The sequence below is a fragment of the Ambystoma mexicanum genome, chromosome 11 (genome assembly GCF_040938575.1).
Source record: "Ambystoma mexicanum isolate Mex_15411 chromosome 11, UKY_AmexF1_1, whole genome shotgun sequence".
Classification (NCBI taxonomy): Eukaryota; Metazoa; Chordata; class Amphibia; order Caudata; family Ambystomatidae; genus Ambystoma; species Ambystoma mexicanum.
The window spans coordinates 427,037,090-427,044,294 of record NC_090934.1 but is presented as its reverse complement, the minus strand read 5'-3'; the positions used below and the strand labels follow the sequence as shown (position 1 = coordinate 427,044,294).

At 45.9% G+C, this 7,205-nt stretch overlaps 1 protein-coding gene and 1 long non-coding RNA gene across 2 annotated transcripts in view; one reads left to right on the top strand and one right to left on the bottom strand.

Moving 5' to 3' along the window:
• Positions 1-3: 3 nt before the first annotated feature.
• The window catches only part of LARGE2 (LARGE xylosyl- and glucuronyltransferase 2), a 417,721-nt gene continuing 410,519 nt past the window's right edge, over positions 4-7,205 (top strand). Inside the window, exon 1 of the mRNA XM_069623248.1 lies at positions 4-229. The gene's annotated coding sequence lies outside the window, so the exon portion shown is untranslated. The remainder of the gene's footprint in view (positions 230-7,205) is intronic.
• LOC138503480 (uncharacterized) overlaps positions 3,181-7,205 on the bottom strand; it is a 61,710-nt gene continuing 57,685 nt past the window's right edge. Inside the window, exon 2 of the long non-coding RNA XR_011279646.1 lies at positions 3,181-3,565. This is a non-coding gene — a long non-coding RNA (uncharacterized lncRNA). The remainder of the gene's footprint in view (positions 3,566-7,205) is intronic.

Below are 7,205 nucleotides of genomic sequence, written 5' to 3'. Positions count from 1 at the left end.
AGTCTTCTGAGGTTGTGATGGCCGAGATACGGATTGGAAAGGACAGTGAATCGAACAACGATCGTAGGGAATGCCTGGGAGGTGCTTTAAAGGTCTGGCAAGAACTGGAGTGGAAAAGAGACTGGCACTGCTTGGCACAGGCATGTAAAAATACCAGTAAAGGCGTCGCGAGGAAAGAGATGAGAGAAAACTAGGAAAGTATCCAAATGATCCGGTGCCAACACACTAGGTAGGTTGACTGGTACTCACTGTGAATTAAGTATGTATTTACCGATTGTGAATTAGTGCTTGTTCGGCTTGAATGTCTAACACTTAATGGAATTAACTTGGAATGGCTAGTACTGTGTGATATCATGTGTGCTATTGGCAGTTATTAGTGAATACTGACTCCACTTGAATAGTGATGCTTGGTATTGATTCGTAGTAGTTGGGAGTGATCGCTGATATTTGAGCAACCATGAGAGTGTTAAGGACAGACTGGAAGATACAGGGACAGATGTAATCCCTGGAAGGGACCGGTAGTACCTTGGAATGACTGGGTCATGATGGTAGAGGCATACTGAGAGAAAATTTGGGAGTAAACTTGATTATATTTATAATGTTTCCAGCACGTTGGTGGAATGGGTTTGGGGTCATGTGATAAACTGAACATCTGATGCATTTTAAAATGTACAAGAAGTGTCTTGTACTGGTGGAGCAGACTAGAATATCACTATGATTTTTTTAATGTGCACTTAATTATTCGCAAGGAAGCATTGCACAGAGGGCTTATTGATCGCTGCAACATACCATTTCTATATGTTTTACCTAGTCTTACTAGTAAAATATTAATTCGGCTGGTGTTAGAGAAGGAGCTGGAAACTGAAAGGTGGGATATTACAAGGCAGATGTTAAATGCATCTCCCGTATTTACAGATAAATACAGGAATTAAACCGAGTTGTGACTGTAGTTGGGGATTATTTTGAGTGGGGTGTGATAAAACTATGGTACCTCTGGGGCCCCCATTTCTCTTTACTTGGCTGTTTTGATAGAGAACATAGACAGAAAGACACAGGTAGTATAGCTCAGTGGCAACGCGCCACTCGTCTTGGAAGCAAGACGACGCAAAGCAACAGAGGTTCGAATCCTGTGTCCAGCGGTTGGAAATCTCCTCGTTATTAAGCGTGTTATAGATAATGGACGTGAAGTTACTTATCAAGTTTGTGGCTGAGGGTTCTTTGTGTGGGTCCAGGAGTACATGTTTTTTAGTGACTAGTATGAATGTATGCAATTGCCTTATGGAATGTGTGGAGCTAAGTGGAATTTGCAACTCACAGGGACCTGAGAGTTCCATGAATGGCAGTTAAGGGACTGCAGCATGGGAGTCCTAACTAAGAGGGTGGACTTGCCTGACTCTCATGTGTGATCTTCTTACCTTTGATCTGAAATGATAAAGAAGCCTTCCTTTTTATACTTACTCAGTCTGGTGTCATAGCCGAGCTGTATCTGCCTGCCTCAACACCAGATACTTCAGTTTTAAAGCATCCTTGAACTCTGGGGAGAATATTTTTCTTTGGGATTGGAACGCGAAACAGGAGTACATTGGATATGATATGGCATTTATAACGCGCCTATACACAAGTGTTTCAAGGCACAGCGAGGCAAGGGAGGGGAACAGAGGAAAGATGGAGACAACGATCTTACTAGGCCAGGTTACATTGAGATTGTGCAGGAGTAGGGGGAAAGTGTGAGGGTGAAGGGGCAGGGTAAGTGCAGTACATAGAATAACAGTAAATAAATAAAAACAATAAATAAAGAAGTGCGGCCAGCTGGTTGCAGGTGCAAAGTAACTGCAGACATCGGGTTTTAAGTGCTGGTAGAGAGCTGTAGGGATACAGAAACAGCCCCAAGTGCAAGGGTTGCCAGGGAGGCAATGCAGGTGTGCAACTGACGGGGAGGGGACCTGGGCCCAAGAACAAAGGGTAGGCAGGTGACAAGTGCAGTTTCAGTTTCAGCCAGGAGTTCAGCAGGGGAGAGGAGGCGAGAAAGCAGAAGCAAAGAGGAAGGTCTTGAGGCTTCCAGAACCAGAGATAGTTCTCCTCAATTTTCAGTGAGACAGGGAGGCTGTTCCAGAGGGAGGCTCAAGCCGAAGAAAGAGATCTACGGCCAACTTGTTGCTTGGAGAAGCGACTGACCCTGAGGGAGTTGGAGGCAGATGAGCAAAGAGCTCGAGAAAGAAGATATTTAGGAAGAGAGAGTTGAAGGTATTGAAGCCCCAGACCCCAGAAGGCCTTGTGGACAATGCAGAGGGTTTTGCACTTAATCCTCTCAGCCGCTGGGAGGCAGTGAAGAGATTTCAGTCCTGGAGAGATACGATTCCTGGTCTTGAGGCCAAGGACAAGTCTTGCAGTCCTGTTTTGCATGAGTTGCAGGGGGCGAAGAGTAGAGGCAGGCAGATTTAGAAAAAGGCTGTTGCAGTAGTCCAGCCTAGAGAGAACTAGAGCGCTGGAGACTGTGAGCTTCTGGGGGAAGGAGAGGAAAGGAAGAATCTTTAGTGTTCTGGGGCAAGTGATTACGGACATCTGTAGAAAGTGGTTGGTCCAGCCAAAAGAAACATTGGTGTGATTGGACAGCTGACTGCCATAAATACAGATGAAGTTGAGACAGTGTTCCTGTGTTGCGAGTATGAGCTTTATTGTGGATTTTGCAATCGAGGAACTTAAAGGAAATCTTGAAGCCAGGAACTGTATGACTGCTAAGACCTGCATGTGAAATTACCGGAATTGCTGAAACCTGCAGAACTCTGACCTATGGGTTTCTGCAATTGGATCTGCAGTCTAGTAGTGTGTGTCCCTTGGATCTGTGGTCTGTTAATGGGACCTGTCGGCATAGCAATGCGATAGGCTGCTTACGTTGCTGAGAGCTCTGAGACTGGCAGCCAATGTCACAGAGAGTTCTGGAGTTAACGGCCTCGTTTTCTGAGAGTACTGTGACCTGCATCCTATGCTCACTGGTATTTGTGGGGCTTGCAGCTTGTCACTGCTGCCTGCAGGCACTGTTACTGAGTGCACTGGCCTGCAGAGTGTGTTTTGATTGAAGAAATGGGCCATTCATCATAGCAAGGCCATCGCCTACTCCCCATACCCAGACAGAGGCAATAATTACTTTCCCAATCATAAAAACCACAGCGACGATGTATATTTTTTGGAACCGAAAGATCACATTTATTGGAGTCAAGCAACCAAATTGGGGCTGGTGCCAGCCTCCTTTAGCAAAGCAAGGTCCTACAGCACCTTTTAAGGTAGCCCTTTAGATTACCCAGGCTTTGAAGAAGATTTATTGTCCACGGGTGACCCTTGTCACTTCCAGTTTGCAAAGCAGCGGCTTTCCGCCTTTGGATAGCAACTTTCGGGCAGTAATCGACCCGAAGCACGGCATTCTATTGACGAGGAGTCTCGACTGTCCGTAAGGGAGTCAATGTCCATCACTGCCCGAACCTGGCTCAAGTGTGGCTACCAGCTACCGCTCGTGGCTGAATCGGCAATGTCAAAACTCCTCCCCGGCTAGGACCGCCCATAACTCCGCCTGTGTCAGAAAAAGAAAAGTTAGCAACACAATTACATAATCTATGAACAGAAGCAATTGTTAACACAACACAATAAAGAACTTTAATTCCTCAACTGCACCCTTCTCTAACCATCGGGGTGCACCTGCCCCCATCCAGGCCCAACCTATTCTACCCAGATCTAACCAACTGCCGGCTGCATGAACAAGGGAGAGGGTGGGAGGGACTTTGTACGGGGGCTGTGAAAAAGTAAAGATGGCCCAGCAGCCCCCAGCTTTTGAGTCCTCCCCTGCGCCCCAAGCCGGTATAGGCCGGCCCAATGGAACGCCCTTTCCGCCTCCCACAGGAGAGGCGAGGCATTGGTTACCCCCAGGGGGAGGGGAGGTGGCCAGAGGGGTGGTCCGCTGTGCCTCTAGCGCCCCCTCCAGGGGCTGGGCAGCCTCTGTACAGTTTCTGGGCCCAGCACCCTACGCTTCTTCTGGCAGCAATGGTACCAGGCCTCTGAGAGCTGGAACCAGGAGTTAATGAACCTGGGAGTCTTGCTGAGTAATGCACTAGAAATTAGTGTTTATGTGTCTGTTTATTGACCTCATAAGGAGAGTCATTGGACTGTGAATTTCGAATCCTGGGGTAAAGGAGCATAAGGGCGTGTCCGTAGCACTTACGTTGGTTGGGTGTCCTGGTGCATGGTCTATGCCCCCTAGACATGGCCCTGTCATCATGAGGGAGCGATGTGTCCATCACTCTGAAGGCCTCCCTTGCCCAGTGAGGGTGGTAAGCATTACTTTGATGTTTCAGTACATGTGTGCATTAAACAGACCACTAAAACGTATGGATCCAGATTCGTAACAGGAGTATGGGTAAGTTCAGCTTTTTTTAATTTATTGCACAAAAGCTGCTTCAAGACACTGTACGTATAAACAATTCACAATCAAATAGAAGGATTGTAAATAACAACCAATTGCAAATCAAAACCGCTGCTACCCGTAGAAAAACGATTGCCCTGATCTTGTAGTAGATATCTCGATAACCATACACAAACAGTAAAGGGCAAAACAGTTCAGTATTTTGATATGGGCCCAGTTCAGCACTGAGTATAGGCACAGATTTGGTACCTTTTTAATATACATCGTTTGGTGCCTTGGAATAAATTCAATTTGCTGCACTGGAGCAAAGACTGGAATTGAACTGATGCAGGTTGATGTTTTATAACAGAAAAAAATTTGGCGCGGAACAGAACAAATGTGGCACATGGTTATATTATGTTAGAAAACTTGTATGAGATGGTAAAATCACCACACTGGTCGCTTTACAGCACCAGTGGGTTGACTGAGATGTTGGCATATGTTGTGCCTGCCGGGGTACCCAGACCATGGTCTGTGGAGAAGGAAAACATGTAGGGAGTGGAGAAGAGGGTAATGTGTCTGTACTACGGGGGATATTTTCATTAAGGCTGTTTCTGAGTGATAATCTCGTAGTAGTGGTATGCAATGCGCTGAAAGTGGACCCTGAGTGGAGGCTAATTTGTGTGGGCTTGCTATTACTGTTCTAAAACAGCTAGCCTACCTGTTGAGAATAGACTGTAAAATGAGAATGTGGAAGGACATTTTAGTGTTGAGCATAGAAAGGATGCAATAGGATTCTGCCCCTCTCCGCTGAGAATGCCTGGCAATGTGTTGTATGAGTGAGTCTAACGAATGAGAGTTCAAAATGAGTGGGCCACAGGTAATATGTTGCAATGTTACCTGAAACTACATACATCTAGATGCCAAAATAGTGTGTAAATGTTCTGTTATGAGATACTTGCAGAGGACCCAACCACAATTGCCCTAAATAGCCTCAGGCTGCCGAGGAACTATGTAGACTGTGATAAAACACACACAGCAAACTGCACTGCAGAAGGGCACCATACAATACAGCCATGACTTTCGGTATATAATTCCAGGAACAGACGACTAGCACCCCAGCATCAAACCCAACCGCTTCATTCATTGGATGAGGGGCACTCCAGTTTAAAAATAAAATCACTGACATATGTCGAATCGTACAAAGCAGACCAATCAACCAGATTGTTCACCATGCCCAACCTACTTTTTAGAACCACAGAACAAGCTGCAAAGCTTCACCCAAATATCAGGAGAGAATTCCTCACGGTGGTAAAACAAAGCAGGCTCCCCAATAACCCCAGCCCACCTGACAACTATAAATCAATCCTTACACAGGGCACACCACTGGAATGCCACAGAAACCTCTTCAGCCAATCACTCTCAACAGGGAGAGTAACACAGACTTTCAAATCTGCCTCCATCAAACCACTCCTCAAGGATACAAAGGAAAATGTGGAAGACCTCGACTACAGATCGATATCAAACATTCCCTATCCAGCACAACTACTAGAGACTTAGGTCTAGGAACAAACATTGGAACATGCAGAAAACCACCAGCTATTGGACCAGACACAAGTCGGCTTCAGACCCATGAGAGGGACAGAGACAGCACTTCTCTTTATCTGGGGTGACCTAAAGACCAACATAGATTCCAACACAAACTCGCCTCTGACACTACTCAACCTCTCTGCAGCATTCGACACAGCCACATCATCCTCATCAAGAGACTGGAAGAAATAGAGATCATCGACACAGCGCTGCTCTGGATTAAATCTTTCTTGTCTGAAAGAACACAAACAGTATGGACAAATCTCAAATCTGCGCCGCGAGGCACAGCCAGTGGGGTACCATAAGGATCCTCTCTATCCCCACTCCTCTTCAACATCTACATTACTCCACTAATCAACCTCATCAAAATACATGTCTGCACCAGCTACAACTACGCTGATGACACCCAAATCATTTACAAAATCGAAGATGTACAAGAGAACACAACGCTTATAGACTGTCTAGAAGAACATTACGAATGGATGAACACAAACAGCCTCCAAGTCAACCTCAGCAAGACGGAAATCCATGATTATATCCAAAAGCCAAGGAAGCAACCAATACATCCCATGGCCCACAGAAATGGGATTGCACCCAGGCCATTGAAAGTTGTCCAAAACCTTGGAATCCTAATGGATGAGGAGCTAACGTTAGAATCGGAAGTAAACACGATAATTAAGAAATGCTTCTTCCATCTACACGCAATCAAAAAGATTCTACTGGCCATCACCTCAATCATCATGTCCAGGATAGACTACACCAACAGCCTATACCTCGGAATGCCAGAGTAGCTACTGAGGATACTGCAACGTATACAGAACGCAACAGACAGCCTTCTCCTCAAACTCTCACAAAGGGACCACATCACTCCAGTGCTAAAGATGCTACATTGGCTGCCAGTCAAAAAACGAATTGCATTCAAAACGGTGTGCATAACCCAGAGCAATCCACGGCCAAGGAGCAGAATTCATACAACTGAAAATCAGCATCTACCAGATGACCAGAACACTCGGATCCAGCGACGACATCCGCCTGGAACTGAAACCATACATGAGGAAAAAACTTGGATCAGCATTCTCTTGCCTAGCAGCTAAACTTTGAAACTCTCTCCAGAGAGAAATACAAACCATGAAGGACTGTCTAAAATTCAGAAAACTCCTAAAAACCTGGCCCTTCAACTCAGAACTGGACGAAAAGGAATGAGCAACACCTGCACCCCATGGAA